The 17,727-nt window shown below is 41.0% G+C and overlaps 1 protein-coding gene across 4 annotated transcripts in view; it reads left to right on the top strand.

Moving 5' to 3' along the window:
* Window positions 1–17,727, top strand: part of VGLL4 (vestigial like family member 4) — a 159,591-nt gene that overhangs the window by 96,598 nt on the left and 45,266 nt on the right. The window lies entirely within an intron of this gene.

Genomic DNA, 17,727 nt, shown 5'->3' with positions numbered 1-17,727 from the left:
GAGAAGACGCTTTCTCCTCATGTCTGAAGGGGAGGGGGGAATTTGGAGTAATGGAAAATTACCAAAAGGCAGAACCAAAGAAGCAGGTGACCTCCCAGCAGGAGTCTGTAAAGGGGCTGGGGTGGGGGGAGGAAATTTGGGTGAGGGGGTGATAGGGGGAGCCATTTTGCACAAGATTAAGATGGGGAGGCTGCTGCAGGAGCAGAATAGGGCTAGGGGGTGGAGGACCTTGCAAGCTGGAACACAGATGGTCTGCCAAGGGAAGAGAGAGCTAGCGAGGAGGGACATTGTGTTTAGGATGTTTTATTATTTTGGGCAATCTGTACGTTCCTGTACTTTCCATGATTAAATAGGAAGGGCATAAAGCTGAGAGACTGAACAAAGTGTGTGTGCCTGTTAACTTAAACACAACTGCTGCATGCACCTGAGAGAGTTAAATGGTAAACTAGAAGATTCATACCTCTTTGGTGGGAGTTTTGGGATGGGAGTGTTTAAGTGTGGGGAGTTGGAAGGGTCAGTGCTGTGCCCTGAAAAGCCAGGTAGCTGGAGAGAAAGTCCCAACACTCGGAGGTGGGTATCAGATAGAATATCTGTGCCCTGAGCATGTGCTCACGGATCCCGAGTTTGGGGCAATGGCTGGACTCCATTCAGGCTCCAGGAGCTTGGAATACCCCCTGGGAATCCAGAGCACACAGCGTTTGATTCCCCATACAGCAGTCCTAGTGTGCGGGTGGCCAGGAAGGGCTGCATCCGTGACAACCATCATGATGTATGTATAATGGCACCTAAGTGTGCTCTGCACTCTCTATTAGGAGTGTACTGTTTGGAGGAGGTGGTGTGGGGAGGGAAGGGTGTCAGTGGACCATCTAGCATAGATAGAAATTTCAAATAAGTGGCTGAACTCGTAATTAAGGTTATCAGTGTCGACTTGTCAGTCTCGTGTGGATGGGTGGGGTTGTGAGAGGTTATAGTCCTAATATTAGTAATAGTTTGGGTCACCAGTATCTTTTTTTCAAATTAGTCCCAAAATAAGATCGTCTTGTAGCATTTTATATGGGAAAGTCTCAATAAAGATTTTCATGTGCATAATCTTAATGGAAATTGGGTGCCTAAATCCCTTAGGGCTGAGATGTTCCAAAGCCGCCTAGCAGCCATGTTGAAATAATGAATATTTGTGAAAAATACAGAAGAAAATTGTGTAGTAGAATTTGGTTTAGAAGGTTTGTTCCTCCTAAATTTTGTCACTATTTGGTTTGAGTTTTGAAATTAGATCAGTGTTTTTCCTGGCCACTGATTTAACTAAATGTCCATGTCCCATGGGACAGGAAGCTGTTGTACAAGGAAGTACAGGGCTATTGTGCACCTCTCTAACCTTTCCCTACACAAATTTTGCATATTGCTGTTTTGTGTGTCTTTCTTGCTGCATCAGTGGGAGGGAAAAATAACATACACAAGGTAATACTTCCTGCTAGAGGATTTATGTGGCCAGTAGTAATAATATTTATGAATAACGCTGAGGGTCTATAGTTCTTGTATCATAGCAGGAAAAGAGAAGGAAGCTGTACGTTACATAGCAAATCCACTGTTGCTGCAGATAATTACCAGTCCAGTTACTTCATCACTGTTCTGCCTCCTTTCTTTCTGCAGCACACATGTTTGCAAGAACCCTACTTTCCTTTTTTTTTAAATTTAAAGTGCATCATCATACCTTTACTTTTCACTGCTCATTTTTGCTGAGGGATCTTTGCTCCATGGCTCACTTAGCACCTAGCATTGTAACTTTCCTGTCACCTTTCCAAACTCTGTTAGCAGACTCCAAGAAATATCTTTTTCTCCCAGGAAAAGGTTTGGAACTGACTGTGTTTGAAAAGCAGTAGTTATTCCTGGATACAGGATTGGCAGGGCAGCCATGCAGGCTGCTCTTCATGATGCCTTCCCAGTTTGTAGGGCTTAACATCAACACAGAAAAATAGAACTTTTCTCTTGTGTGTTAACACCAGGCTCTTCAATGTGGGTAGTAGTTAGATGCGGAAGAGACGTAAGAGACAAGGAGAAATATCCAATATTCAAATGATTATTGTACTTTCTCAGCCAAAAAACTTAGAAGGGCTGATTGGACATGAACCTTGTTAACAAGGGTGGGAGTGTGGCCCAGCAACATTTCATGTAGGAACAGACAAAACCAAAGCTCACAGTGAAAATTTGTTAAGTGAAGGCAGTTAAAGATGGGGTGAAGAATGTTTGTTTTCCACGGGCAGAAATTCTCATTGGCTTTTTTGAGAGTGGCACCTGGATGCTATGGTGATGGGAAATGGCTAGAAAGACACTGTTTCCATGGCACACTGAAAGGCAACTTTGCTAATCCACCACTATGTTTTCCCCATTCTCCTACTTGTAAAACAAACAGATTGGGGAATTTCTAAACTCTGCAGCTCTGAGGGTTTCGAAATCAGACATTAAGATGTGTCCCCTTGTTGATCTGTATTGCTGTCTTAAGACAGTCCCCAGACTTGTTCCACCCCTCATAATCAATGTTTTATATTCCTAATTTTAATTCAGCAGGTCATAAAAAAAAAAAAAGCAAAAATATCTTGTTTCTGTGACCCTAAAATAACCTAGGAAGAAGAGTAAATACCATACAACAGTTAGCCAACTAAAACAGGAATATCCAATTGTGCTGAATATTTATTGTTTGGAAAGTATTCTGATAAAAAGCGGAAGCTTTAGCAAAACATATTCCTAGCATTAAAAAGAAATAGCCATGAGAGTACAGCACCTTCTTTGTGGTGGTTTTATATGCATTTTAAATAGGGAGAGGGAAGGGGAAGTGCCACATGATTCATACCAAAGTAGTTAAATCCCAACCAGTTTCTTGGATTTGGTATAAATATTTATAGTGTGGAAGGGGATTTTTTTTTTTTTAATATAGTGGTTCTTGCTAAAGACCTTTAGATGTCCTCTTCTGACATCTGGTGTGCATTGCTGCTGTTTCACCCCCACCCTTCAGCTTTCATGCTGTGGCATCTCGGGAAAGCTATCACAGTCAGTCTGTGGTCAGCTTAAATTAAATCACATGGAGCCATCTGACAGAATGCTGACATGCACAGTTTTCCTGCTGAACACTCTGAAACCAGTTAAGAGGTGAACTTTTCACTGCTGCCCTATTCTAGACAACAGACTACATCATTCACCAACGAACTCCAAAGCTGGAGCCATGAAGATGTCCGCATTAGCACTGACCCTTATAGCAGCATGACTGGTTCTTTCTCTCCAGTGTCCCTCTTCCTTCCCATATTTCTGGAACCAAGATATCTGTGACACATCTTAGTTTATTAGCGAAAAATCAGAAATCCTCTTCTTTGAGAATCTTGAAAGTCCTACTTCCTAGCAGTGTAGGTAACTGCCTGGCAGTACTACAGCACTTGCCTTAGGAAGCACAGTATTTATGTTTGCAGTGGATTAAATTCACCACCACCCTAATTGGTTACAAGTGGCTCTCACTGGGGCCATATAGAAATGAATGTGATACATGAAACAAATGTTTGAATATGCTTTGTAATGTATTTTGCACTTCCAGCACCTTTCATCCAAAGGATTTTAGAGTTTGATGGGCTCTAATTCAGCCTTCCAACACGTCTGTGAAATTGGCAAATATTATCCCTAGTTACAGATGGGGAGACTGAAGCAAAGAGAGGTTAAGTGACTTGGTCAAGTTCACACAGTGAATCAGTGGCAAAGCTGGGAATGGGACTCAGAACTCCTGACTTTACAGTCCTTTGCCTCAACCAGTAAACCATGTCATGATCTCAATCTGTTAGTGACCTAGATATGCTTTCAACCATCTGCTTTTGAGACATGCAAATAAAAATTCCAGTGAGTCACCTATGTCAGGAAAATTTAGCATGTGTCTTAAAGCTCAGTGTCTGAACTAAATCCTTTCTTCCTTGTTAGCATAGGATGGGACAAACAGAGCCTTTAGTGCCCCAGCCTCCCAGCTATAATGAACCCTGGTGTCTCCCTGAATTGAACATAATTGAGGAAAGTTTTAGGATTCCTATTTGCACCTGGGTTAATTGGGTGCTAGCTGTCCTAAAAAGGGGTTATTCTGGGTGGCCTTGAAAGGAGCCAGAATTCCATCCCTCCCCTCAACAATATGAACCAGGACAGGCGCTCTGCGCTCATCAGCTGGTTTGTTTATACTTTTGTGTTCCATGTTCTAGAGACTTGTGAGGTTCACACAAAAAATGTGGCCGGACACCCTGCTAGTTTGTTTTATGTTTGCTTCCAAAAATCTGTCAGTACATCTGAAATACTGGACGTGGTGTGGGGTGGGGAGACGCCAGCTAAGTTGCTATCTAGCTGTGGGACCCTGGGCCTGCTGCAACAAGGTAGAGTTACACAAAAGCCAGGGTAAGATCATGTTTACCTCTGTGACCAATGGCACTGTCTCCCAGCTGAAGACATCACCCATGCTGTCCATGACCACGGCTTTCCCAGTCACTAATGTGTAACTGGAGTTTGGAGCAGTGCAAGCTCTATTGCAGATTGAAGCATATGCCATATTTAACAGCTGGTGGACAGTGGAGGTACACTAAAGTTTTTAAATATGCACCTTTAAGGTAATGCAGGGAAGTGTTACCCGAAGTGAGTTGGAACTGGTACACTTTCTAGTAGTCCAAAACCATTGAATCAAGTAATTAGCTGGAGTATGATATTATGATAGTGCATAGTTGGAGATTTGATTGCTAGAGTTCTTGGATCAGTTGCTGTCATCACATGAGTGATGGGCAGAAACACCAATGAAATCTGGATCTTGTTTCTAGTAGTCTGTCCAGAGATCCCAGTGTTTGCTGTGCTGAATGTAGGAGTGATTGATGGAGGCATGTTTCTGCTTCTTTGACTGGAAGAAATAAGGAAAGGTTGAATTTGTGAGCCTGAAGGCAGGTGAGCCAAGAAAAGAGTGTGCCAGCAAAGGGCTAATAAGAATTAGGGGTTGGGTGAGAGAGCAAGACAATGGACTCCTGGCTGAAGTCCTTTTGAGATGTAGAATGTGCCCTCGCTGATCTCAAGACCATCCACCCAGAGTGCCTCAGAGGCTCTGATTTATGCTCATTCCCTCAGTTTCCAGGAGCTCTGACAAACTTATCCTGGCTGACCAGAAATCTATGGTCGGTGGTAGGAAATCCTGTCCAGTCAGCGTGTAATTTCTCAGTAGTAGACACAACCCTTCCTCCATCTTTCCTGTCTGACTTCGCTTCCTCTCTCTGAAAGGTTTATTGGAAGTGAGGTTGTAACATGGGCCCTCAAACCACCATCCTCTACTTAAAATAAATTGACCAGCTCTTGCTCTGAAGTAGGATCCCATCAGTCCTTTAATACCCAAGGACACACTGCTTCCTGCAGCTCACTTAGGGCTTGGCTACACTTACAAATTTGCAGCGCTGCAGCAGGGTGTGAAAACACACCCTCTGCAGCGCTGCAAATTGCGGCGCTACAAAGCGCCAGTGTAGTCAAAGCCCCAGCGCTGGGAGCCGCGCTCCCAGCGCTGTCTGTTATTCCCCACAGGGAGGTGGAGTACGGACAGCGCTGGGAGAGTTTTCTCCCAGCGCTGGCGCTTTGACTACACTTAGCGCTTCAAAGCGCTGCCGCGGCAGCGCTTTGAAGTTTAAGTGTAGCCATAGCCTTAGTCTCTAATAACATCTATTGCAGTCACTATGAGGAGGTGCATTTGAATGAGAGGGAATAGCCAGCTTCTTTTTCTTCATACCTTCTAAGGAGATGCAGTAATAATCTCCTCTGATCCCCCAATAGGGGCATAATGTTTTTTTTGAGACTGAGGAATGACTTCTACTAGAGCAGTGGTTTTCAACCCCATGGTCTACAAATCCCTGGAGATTTGCAAACTATGTCTACAATTTCCAAAGAGGTCTGCACCACCATTCAAAATCTTTTAGGGGTCCACAAATGAAAAAAGGTTGAAAACCACTATGCTAGAGAAACCAAATTACGTATATGGTGGCCATTTTCTTTACTGTTGAAGAAGAAAAGTCCAATATTACAGTTCCCCTCTATTTGCTAGCGTATGTTGACATTAATAACGCTTGGACTGCTCCTGATATTAAGTTAGTCCTTCCCTCTCATAGCGCAGCTGCAAGCACATAAAGTTTTTAGCTGAGTTGAAACTGTGAATCACAGCTTCCTGGCCTCTGAAGTAAACTCTGTGCCAATCTGTTCTTCAAACAAATCCTTCCCCGAGCTCTGATGGGGAACAGCGTGCCCTGTGATTCCCTGGAAAAGAATGAGTTTACAAGTTCTTGGTCACCAGAATTTCTCTCTTCATTCCCTTTATGCAGCTCAATCCACAGTGAAATGGCTGGGAGAACTTCTGATACTTCCAAGAAAGCCACATCTCAATGTACCCACAGGGTGTCATTCTTCTCTGATGAAATCTTCCATTGTCTCCATAAGAGCATCTTTGCATCTCAGTCCTGTATCTGTAGCCTAGGGTGACCAGATGCCACAATTTTATAGGGACAGTCCCAATTTTTTGGGGCTTTGCCTTATATAGGTGCCTATTATCCCCTACCCCGTCCCGATTTTTCACATTTGCTGTTTGGTCACCCTACTGTATCCTTACCATTCCCTTTCCTATGCTCTTGATTTATAAGGTAGGAGGAGAAGACGCTGCTAAATTCAAGCTTGTTCTTTTGTAATTTGAGGGAAACTGCATGGGCAACCTTTATGTCAAACCCTTGCTCAAAAAGAAGGGCATATTGCCTGCTGGGTCAAAATAGTCGACTCCCTTCTGATGTTATACAGACAGAATTTTGTGTATTCCTTTCGTTGCTGTCTGGGTAGGTATCATTGTTATAAAGCTAACTGCCTTCTGGCTAAGATCAAGTGTTCTATCTCAGTTTCCCAGAGGAATTGTGGTGCTACCCAGGCTGCCCTTCATCAAGGCTGTTTGAGTTTTGAAGATAGTGTAGCAACTTGTTGCATTTCCTCATAAGTAGAGACCCATCAGCATCATCCACTAGTCCCCCTTTCCATGTTACCTGTGATTATTTCATAGTTTCTGTGTCCACATTTTCTATCCCCAAAGGTGCAGACGCATCTCAGACACCTCTCCAGGAAATAAAGCCATAGCTGTGAGGCAAGACTTCCAGGCATTTGGCCCATATCTCTTAGCAAATAAAATCCATGTTATTTTGCTTCAGTAAGGGAAAGAGCTTGCAAGCTTCACAAAATGGTCCTCAAGCTGAATGGGGACACAACCAACACCATAACGATTATGCAGACCAGCCTGGTTCAGCTATTTGTAGAAAGGCATTATCTTCTGCCTCTTTTACCCTTTTCCTCTCCCATGATACTACACCCTGATCTGAAGACACTGTTGTCCATGGGCTGATGTTTTAGAAATTAGCTCTGCAGCATAACAGGTCTGTACTTGTTGAGTAGCTGACTCTTTCCTTGTCTCCACAATATCTGTTGCCTATGGTAGAAGTTACAAGTATTTTTGTTTGTTCTTTTAGTGTTTGAACAAAGCTACTAAGGTCTGTTTCTTTAGCCTGGGACTGTACAGTATTTCTGTCAAGAGGACCATGATAAAAGCTTTGTTGCAGTCCAAACGCTGCACGTTAGCAGCATCTAGGGAAGAATACTGGCTCACATCTCCTAGTAAAGAACACTACAGAATCAACAGGCTGAAGGGATCCACTATCAGTCAGGCATGTATTCCTTGCAGGGAGCCTGAGGGTATGTCTATGCTGCAGTTAAACACCCATGGCTGTCCTGTTTCTGCTGACTCAGGGCTGTTTAATTGCTGTTTAGATGTTCGGGCTCAGGCTAGACCAAAAAGTTTGCATTTAGAAGATACTGACCATGCCATGTCCGGGAAGGAGATGAAGTATCCAAGAGCTACTAGATGCAATAGCCAAGAGCTACAGTTATGTTACAGGTTAGTACAGTACTTAAACTGGTTAGTTCCAGGTAAGATTAAAATACCCCAGGCATGTTCTATTACAGAACCCCATCTCACGCCAGTATTGTCCTCCTATAAGATTTGACCAGTGTGGAATTTTGAAATTGCGGGATTTCATATGTATTGCACACCAGGGAAATCAAACAACTAGGTAGAGCTTATACAAATACATTGATCTAAAAATATTATAAATCCCAGAAAATGCATGAGCTTGCAGAGCAAATAAGAGTTAAGAGCACCACATGGCCCTAAGGTTTAAAAACAAACAAACAAAAACAAAAAAAGCAGCAACCAAACAGCATGCCCTTATTTCTAAGAGGACAGAATGCCAACTATATTAGCTGACGTACATTCAGATTTGAGCAGTGTGTATACATACAGTCTGTTAATAAGACGTTGGTCAGTTTTGCAAATATTTAACTATATGTTCTTCAGAAGGAGTTATTCAGTTTTGGACTTTCACAAATTGAATTTCCTATTTGCCTCTTTTTGTCATTACATTTAATTTAACTTTTTACGGTGTCTCTTGATACCTCTCAGCCCATTAAAATACTGCTTAAGAACCTGATTTAACAAATCTTTCCTATTGTAACCTTACTCTCACTCAGATTTACTTTTGAAGTGGATGGTAAGTCTTTAAGCTTTGATCATTTTCACCTAATGACAGAGTGGCCTTTGATCAGCTCTGCTTTCCTGTCTCTTATGTTTCACAATAAGTCACTTACCTTGGTGACAGAGAAAAGAAGAGAGAGACCCAGAAACTGCCACAACTTTGAAAAGGAGTGGTCATTTGAACTCCAGAACTGAGATACTGGTGAGCCATTCATGACTTTTCATAGAATTTTTCACTAGGTATTACTTATTTATCTTTCCTTTTTTTAAATGTAGATGTTGAGCTCAGATTTGGGAAACGAGAGATAGAAACTTTTAACCAACATCAGTCCTGAAGTTTGCCAGTCACAAGTGTAATGATATTCCATGTAAAGTACTCTAAATATTAACAAAATTAAGCTGAATTTAAGGGGATATTTGTTACTCAGGTTTTTCATGACCATGGTTTTGAGTAAACAAATCTGTATTCATTTTCTATATTGGAAATGGAAATATACAGCTAATGTGTCACATGAAAACAATTTGGGGCCTGATTAAACCCCACTTAGTCAATGGAAGGTCTCCCATTGACTTCAGTGAGCTTTTAATCCAGCCCATGGAGATGTGTTTGAGATTTAAAACTTCACAAGGAGGAAAACTCATTGTCTAGATCTGAAATAGACCTTTTTAAGAGTTCAGTGATTCATCCATGAGAAATATTACTACACAAAGTACAGTTAGCGGTAAACAAGCACTTCTAATTACATTTAGAATAAAGGATATTTTGCCAGTGAGTTAAATGGAATACGCATCTTTCTGTAGTACAGTCAATAGTAATATAGTCTTATTAAGCAAGTACAAGAAAATGGGATTTGTTGTTTTTTGGAGCAGGTAAATGCCTTTTTCTTTTCATTTGGAGGCTATAATTTGTTGTTCTGTGCAGCACTCAATAAAAGTAATCTGCAGTCATCAAGGAAATACTGCTGCTAATTGGAGAGCTTGGCAGTTGAACCATCAGCAGCCCGTTTTACAATGCCGTAGGTTTTGAAGCATCCTCAAGATCACATACTTGGGGCTGTTAGACCCTGTGCATCCTGACTCTGACTCTGGTACATAGTAATATATTAATCAACATTGCTTTTACTGGAGCAGGAGTGGCTTGTGACTCTTCTCATGAGCTTAACTACTATACTTCTGGGAGAAGAATAAAGTGAGAGTATAATTCAGTGAGAGCGCAAGTAAAAGTATTTTGCATTCATTTGTGGTCCTTCTGTAGCATTTTAAATGTTTAATGTATGTTTTTGCTAGGAGAGCTGGCTTGTGGCTCAGAAACAGTGTCAGTTAAGAATACCCCTTCTTCCTTATGCGTTGAGCCAGGTGAAAAAGAAGCATCTCAGTCCATGTACATTGCAAGGAGAAGGAGCCCGCTCTTCATTACAGGAAACAGCAACAGTTGCTTGGGATATTGTTTCCGTTTCTTTTGGAACCTGCTTGCTTTCTGCGACTTGGGAAATATATTAAATAGCGTTGGTTGTAATTAGGTCTTGCAAGCAAGCTAATGTGGACACTTGTGTGTAGCTGCAGGCTGTCTGGATTCATGTACTGTCGCTCAGCACCTTGGAAGCAGGAGTTACTAAGTGTGAGAGAATGGAGAAAGACCCTGTTTTACATGGCTAGCTTTGACTTCACTGGTCTAGTCACATGCTTAAAATTAGACATCTGCTGAAGTGCCTTGCTGAACAGGGGCCTACAACTGCCCTACAGCCAAAACTGCTGAGGTATGAAAAGTGAAATTTGACAGAAATAGGCATCCTGAAAGATTAGCATATGATGTTTAGGAGCTTCACGGAGGGGAAGCATGCAGTTCAGCTCCAGCCCACCTGCTCTGTAGCTTCATTTCCCCCCGCCCACCTGCCCCAACGCTTCTCTGGCTGATCACCGAAGGTACACAGGATGGAGCCCTGCTCCTGCACACCACTAAAATTATACATACCTGTTTCTATAGTAGTGAAATATATAGAGAAATAGTAGGAGATCACATAATCACTTCAAAGTGATGGATATGCCCAGGGTGTATGTACAAGCTTGACTTATGCAAGCAACCTTAACGTTGACATTTCCTGGCCTTTGAGCGCTTAACCATGCACCCTTTAAGCTATAGTAATGAAGTGCTTTCTATAGAATATAGCACACTCAATGCCTCTTACACTGGAGTCAGTCTTAGCAAGTGCTACTGAACCAGATTTACAGTATGTGGGTCAAATGCAGGCTGCTGCCTAGATGACGTCTGCAGGAGGAAAATATCATTGCAGCCAGATTCTGACCCAATGCAGCCCCTTGCACTACCTCCCATCCTCCATACAATCTATCCCCATGAAGGGTAGGGATAGCCTATGAGGGGGTGACTGGGACTGTGTGCAGGGGCAACAGCTCATGGGGCACTAAATTATGGTATGTTCCCCTTCCTCCTGTGGCAGGCCCTAAGTGTAGCATCGTCAAGGGCAGACCTGCAGAAAACCCTTTCCTTGTCAGATGGAGGAGCCAGAATACGACAGGCAACATAATGGTCATGTTTCAGCTTCTGGACACGTGTTTTCTGGCAGACCTCTCTTTACACTGCTAGCCAGAAGTTCTCAGGGATGGTTTGGATGTCGGCAAATGTTTCCCAGCAATATTTTTCTGCTGTAATTTATATGTTGAAGCTTGGGTTCTTGCTAGCCTGGTGTCATCTTGTGAGGAAGCTGTTCGGGTCCAATGCCAAATAAGTGAATGATTTATGGACTATGAAGCCAGACGGGACCACTGTGATCGATCTAGTTAATCAATCTAGTTAATCAACCTACTGCATAATACAGGTCCTAGAACTTCCCTGAACTGATTCCTATTTGAGGAGAGTGGTCTATTACAAGAGAGGAGGTGGAGGCACTCTCAGCTACACAATAAAATCATTTAAAAACCATTTCCAGGGGCTACCTTCGTAGTATACGTTAGAATTAGACTGTATCTATTCACTGATTTTTTTTTTCTCAGTGTTTCATTAGGCATGTACTTGTATTCAAATTGTCTTAAAAAAACTTATTCTCCAGTCCATCAACTTCTTTTCAATCTGCACATTTTTTGTTAAAAGTATACAGTGCTTGTATAAATAACATAACTTCTGATAGCTTGAATATTTATTTATAGACTTTTTATCATTCAATCAAGATTTACTATTGAACAATCTAAATGGATGCATGTGCTCCCTTTGGTCAAATAACCATTAAAGTAAAACTGTGCTAAACTGTGTACCTTAGAAATCTCACACAAAATCTCAGATCTTAGTGAAGATTTAATACTTGCTAGATTTCATATTACTAAGATTTCACTTTTTTACAGTATTTAGCATGCTATGAAATATTTTTATTTATAATCACTTGACAAGATTGATGAACAAGATACATTTTGTGATCCAATATCCTTGTTTAGCATTGTTTGTTCACTTAGTTGTAATTCTTAGATTTCAGCACCTTGCTATAGGTCCCCTACTCCATACTGAGTAGTTATGAATGACCCAGTTCTTGTTCTATAAACACATGGATTGTAATTTTACTCCCATTTATGATCACTCCTCCCTGCACTTTATTTCTCCCTGTATGTTTGAGGTAGTAGGAGAATGGAGTAGAGAATACAGAAAGTGGTGGTTAAATTTCACTGCTCTCTCATCTGCATGTTCCTCAGTTTCAGAATTTAATTTAGTCTGTTTTGTGTCGAGAAGTGTATCTTGTAAATCTTTGGTTGGAAAGATGAAGACTTTCATTTCTGGAGTGTAATTAATGCTCAGATTTTATGGACTTAATAGCAGCCAGCTGGAAGGAGGAAATTGGGAGGGGGAAGAGGATATGGTAGCCATGTTTGAATAGGCATGCTGCAGCCTACACTGAGATTCTGGGGTGGGGAGGAAGGAAGCAAGCCGACAAATGTGTGTGTGTGTGTGTGTGTGTGTGTGTGTGTATTAATTTTTTTATCTCTAGTCTTGGTGAGTCATGGATTTCTCAGAAGATTTTATCTGATGCATTTTGGGATTTCTCTGGTATCTTGCTGTCAAATCAGTATTTGTAAAAACATGATTTATGCCTTTATGGAGCTTGTATTGTATGTAACATTTCAGCAGGGAGACAGTGCTGACTGAACTCGAGGAGAAAACACAAACATTTATAAATGATCCAGTACTTACAGGACAGTAGCAAGGTATTGTAGGGCTGACCAGTGTGAATGGATCTAGAATGCTGCTTTTCTAAACATATAGCTTAGGTTAGGTCTATTATACTAAAGAAACCTCAGATTTAAACATGTAAGTTGGTAAAGGAGGGAGCATTCTTGCTGAGTGCATGGAGTCCTGTTAACGGAGCTATATGTTGCTGCAATTACAAGTGGATGGTACGTCATGTCATTCTCTCTGTTTAGCTTGTCTGTACACTATCATGTTGCCTAACAGCTCTAATTAAAAAGAAAATAAAACAAAAAAATGTTCACTGGGATGAATAGTCATAAGCAGAACTATTTGAAAGAGGCAGATATGCAGTGCCTTACCCAGCTGCTGGTTGAAACAAAGAGAAGTATTATGAGAAGAATAATGAACACGCGTTGGCTATCGGTGCTTCAGTTGCAGCCCAGACGCAGGCCTGTGCAGTAATGGATTTTGAAGATTGGGTATAGGCTTGTGGAATTTTATGAAATACAGTTTTATCAGAGTGTTGTCTTGCCAGTAGGATGATGTCAGTCTGGTTACCATAGAGTGTGGTCAGACAGAGACAGACAAATCCAGTCAGTAAAACAGCATTTTGTTTGGTAGACTGAGTTGTGGTTTCTCTCTCCCTGATTTAAATTAAAGTGCTGTAAAGAGGAAAAACTTGAAAACAAATCTTTTTTTATTTCAATTTTTTTAATGTAAACTAGTTATAGGCCTAATGGGTCTTGGAGGCCACATGAGAGGCTGAGTTTGCAGTGTGGGATAAATACAGCATAATGCATGCAGGAGGGGTTATGTTTATAAAACTGTTTATCCCTGCGATTGATGGTGAAACCATTAGTGTTCATCATGGACCTCCCCCCACCCCCCCATCCATCCCCTCCCCCCACCCCCGCCTTTTCTTTTAGTATCAGAGGGGTAGCCGTGTTAGTCTGGTTCTGTAGAAGCAGCAAAGAATCCTGTGGCACCTTATAGACTAACAGACGGTTTGCAGCATGAGCTTTCGTGGGTGAATACCCACTTCTTCAGATGCAAGCAGTGGAAATTTCCAGGGGCAGGTGTGTGTGTGTGTGTGTATATATATATATATATATATATATGTGTGTGTATATATATATATGTGTGTGTATATATATATATGTGTGTATATATATATGTGTGTGTGTGTGTGTATATATATATATATATGTGTGTGTATATATATATATATATATGTGTGTGTATATATATATATATATATGTGTGTGTATATATATATATATATATGTGTGTGTATATATATATATATATATGTGTGTGTATATATATATATATATAAAATATGCAAGCAAGAAGCAAGCTAGAGATAATGAGGTTAGATCAATCAGGGAGGATGAGGCCCTGTTCTGGCAGTTGAGAACTGCTTGCTTCTTGCTTGCACACACACACACACACACACGCGCGCGCGCGCCCCTGGAAATTTCCACTACTTGCATCCGACGAAGTGGGTATTCACCCACGAAAGCTCATGCTGCAAAACGTCTGTTAGTCTATAAGGTGCCACAGGATTCTTTGCTTTTCGTTTAGCTTCTTTCTGCCAGCCCTATCTCCCTATAGGGTTCCAGTCCTGTGAAGTACTGAGCACCTCCAGCAAAGATGCTGATGGCCATCCAATTCAGTAAGAAAGTCTTCAACACCTTCTGATACCCAGGGCCTCAGTAACAATGTCTTCATGAAGTTGTAGTGGTTGTTACATTCATCTGATTTAGTTTTGCTAAGTGGCATTGTCACGCCATGGATGAAATCACTAGAACACTCAGAACTAGCTGGTGACTTTAGTTGCTCTTAGAATAATGATCCCAATATTTTTTGCTAAGTACATCTAAGAGGCTGAGAGAAATTGACCACCAGAGTCTTTGTAGAGCTTGGTGGGTTTTATTAAGAGCTAGTGAAGACCCTTTATGCTTTACTACATTCCTTTAGAAAGGCTTTTATTACACCAAATGCAGAAGATGATAGCAGTTGGCTATCATGAACTTTCTAATTGAATGTGTTTTATTAATCGAGTTAGTAATTCAAACAAATGCTGTTGCCACCACAGACACTATTTTGGGGGGGGGGAGGGGGGAATCCTGATATTTGGCAAAATAACAAAAGATACAGCCAATTTAGGAAATGTTACTTAGTGTCTCTCTGCTGTGATGCTGTGTCAAACTCCCTGAAAACCAAAACAGTTTCTAGTTTGGCGAATTGACGGTACTGGTAGATTTTTGCCTTTCACATCCATTCTGAGACTTCAAAAGTGACCTTGGACATGGTGGAGGGGGGAAGGGAAGTATCAGACTCTTCTAATGATCAAGATTTCATCTTTTGAAGTGGGTGTCAACTTACACTTCAAAGGTAGAAATGAGGGAGATAAGCTAGGTAGGGAGTAGCTGATTATGATATGATTTAGTGCTATTGATGTAGCCACAGGCTTGTGTCAGAATGTGACCATAATATATGTGGAGCTCCTTACTGGTATCATTAAAGATTGAAAAATGTAGTATAGAATTTATTGATCAGGTTAAGTTCTTAATGGCAAAACCTCCTTTCTGTAAAGGCTTTTTCTGCTGGGGTAGGGGATTTGCAACTAACAACTGGCTGTTTTAATACAGCACGTGGTCTGCATGTCCAGTTTCAGAATGTCTGCTGTAGAACATACTTTCTACTATTAGTTTCAAGATGGAAAATTCCCATCTAGCTTCAATGCCAGGGTCTTTAATAGAAATCATGACTTGTGGTGTAATATAGGTCACAGTATATTTGCTAGTTTATATCTTACTGACTCAATTGGCAAAATGTTTATTTTTACTGGTAAACTTTCAGGAGGTTTTCTTCTCATTCGTTCTTTTTCCAACAAAATAGTACTTGTCACCCATGTGAATTAGGGCTACTTTCTATAAATCATCTGTTCAACAGTGGTGATATCAAAATGTGTAGTGGCAGACAAAGATTTCTTTCTTAGGTACTGCATTGCTATAGATGGATTTGAGTTTATCCTAATTTTATTTCCCAAAATTGTGACCATGTGGAAACTAAAATGCTTCAGACACTGAAGGAAAAACACCAATTTTAAACTTTAACAAAAGTGTTTGTTTCAGAAGCATTACCAGGGTGGGTAAAGTTGATAGTCCAGATTACCCTTAATTCCCCCGAAAACCCCCAAAAGTGATTTTCTTAATCTAAAAGTCCATATGAGGTTTAAATCTGACCTATTGCAGTAGAGATGGATGTATCAATGGAGGCTGTAAACATTGGTGAACACTGGCATTTAATTGTAAAGGGAAGACGTTTGCAGCCCAATTTGTAAGGCATGCTTAATTACAGCAAATGGATATGCTATATAAATGTATCATTTCTTAAATTTGTATATACAACGCTTGTATACTGCAAATGAGATTTCCTGCTAAATCTCAGATGCTGTGATGAGGTGTATCCCCTGGGTTTACTGCTAGTTAATCTAGTTGAAAATTAACTTGTTTAGGATTGAAGTTTTATGAGCCATGTGCCATATAGGCATGTTCTTTTGTTCATTGCACCAAAATGACATTAAAGGGCCAAAAATACACCAGTGTCAGCAAGAGCAGAATTTTTCCCTTAATGTTCACCGAGAGTAATTAGATTAATATATTTGAGAGGCTTGATTCAGGCAACATTTTATATAATATTAAATTTAAAGTTTATTCAATAAATAATTTATATCATGAGTATTTGGCACAAATGTGAACTGTAGTCCCAGAATTTAAAGACGCTGGCATAGGGAAGGAACAAAGCCTACATAGCACACACAAAAGAAAGTCAGTCATGCTTTGCATCGTAAGGTAATGTAAGTTCAGTGTTGAGTTGGCCTATCCTATTAAAAGAAATGCTTCTGAATAAAAGTACTTTTTAAGACTGCAGTTTTGGTCTCCCATGTTTAAGAAGGATGAATTCAAACTGGAACGGGTACAAAGAAGGGCCACTAGAATGATCCGAGGAATGGAAAGCCTGTCGTATGAAAGGAGACTTGAGGAGCTCGGTTTGTTTTCCTTAACCAAAAGAAGGATAAGAGGAGATATGATTGCACTCTTTAAATATATCAGAGGGATAAATACCAGGGAAGGAGAGGAATTATTTCAGCTCAGTGCTAATGTGGACACGAGGACAAACGGATATAAATTGTCAGTCAGGAAATTTAGGCTTGAAATTAGACGAAGGTTTCTAACCATCAGAGGAGTGCAATTCTGGAACAGCCTACCGAGGGAAACAGTGGGGGCGAAGGACCTCCATGACTTTAAGATTAAGCTGGATAAGTTTATGGAGGGGATGGTATGATAGGATAACGGGTTTAGTCAATAGGTCAATAACGTGCCACACTGGTAATTAGTACAATGTTGGGATATTGTTAGCCTTTTCCAGAGGGTCTGGCTGGAGAGTCTTGCCGACATGCTCAGGGTTCAGCTGATCGCCATATTTGGGGTCGGGAAGGAATTTTCCTCCAGGGTAGATTGGCAGTGGCCCTGGAAGTTTTTCACCTTCCTCCGAAGCATGGGGCAGGGGTCGCTTGCTGGTGGATTATCTGCTACTTGAAGTCTTTAAATCATGATTTGGAGCATTCAACAGCAGAGTCAAGGGAGAGAATTAGTTCAGGAGTGGGTGGATCGGCTTATGTGGCCTGCATCTTGCAGGAGGTCAGACTAGGTGATCATAATGGTCCCTTCTGATCTTGGATTCTATGATTCTATGATTCTATGGCTGAGCCTTTCGGCTCACCCAAGGTGAGTAAATTCTCCTTTCTGTAGTGCATTTTTTCAACTGTTACTTTATTCCAACATTTTTATTTTTAAACTGGATCCTAAACAGTTTCTTGCTTGAAAGACATGTCTTCTGAGTGATGCCTAATACTTGGCGTCTAACCACTCTTTCG

Source organism: Mauremys reevesii, linkage group 7, assembly GCF_016161935.1.
Source record: "Mauremys reevesii isolate NIE-2019 linkage group 7, ASM1616193v1, whole genome shotgun sequence".
Classification (NCBI taxonomy): Eukaryota; Metazoa; Chordata; order Testudines; family Geoemydidae; genus Mauremys; species Mauremys reevesii.
Note: the sequence above shows the minus strand (reverse complement) of the source record. Positions and strands in the feature narration are given on the sequence as shown.